We start from the raw sequence: 738 nt of genomic DNA on the forward strand, positions 1-738 counted from the left end.
TGATTTGATGACAAAGGCTTTGTCGGCGACTAATCTTGGAGAACTCCGCGCGCTTTGTGGCCTCGTGCACAATGTACAGCACACCGAGGGAGGAGTGTTGGAAACAAGTTAAGTCGTACCTAAGTAAACCAGGAGGAGTTATGAAACTCCCAACGATTTACATCATTAGCTAGCTACAAGCATAATACATTTACTTGGACCTTACCTTCAAACCACCAGGCCCTTCCTTCCTATCTGACATTTGCAGCACTTTGCGCAGAGGTAGCGTATCGGGCCACCTATTTAGTTCAACAGACTCTGGAAAAGACTGGAACCTATTATCCCTCGAAGGATCCGCGGTGGTCTCGGAGAGAGATAGTAAAAAGCGGTTGTGTAGTGTGGTCTTCAGAGTATAACTTTTTACAAAAAGAAGCGATTGTTCCCTGAGTAAATCATTGCTGACGATCAGAAAACATGTAAGCTGTTGCCTTGTGCCAAGGTCGGTGAGAGTGGAAGCGAATAGAGGTCGCAATCTCCCATGCCAAGGCTGGCATAGTTATATGGCGTTAATCAGTCGCGAGTAGTAGACCAGGCCTTAAAGATAAAAAGGTGGATACTTCCTTGTCATGATGTGACAGGACTACTTAGTCAGCCTCTTATATGACAGGCGCACGGGTAAATGGAGAGAAACACTATTATACTGTGAATGGAGTGACCGAGGTAGTTTTGTGGGTTGTCAACCTCTTCCGTCAAGACCTC

Source organism: Plasmopara halstedii (assembly GCF_900000015.1).
Source record: "Plasmopara halstedii genome assembly, contig: Scaffold_1561, whole genome shotgun sequence".
NCBI classification, from domain to species: Eukaryota; Oomycota; class Peronosporomycetes; order Peronosporales; family Peronosporaceae; genus Plasmopara; species Plasmopara halstedii.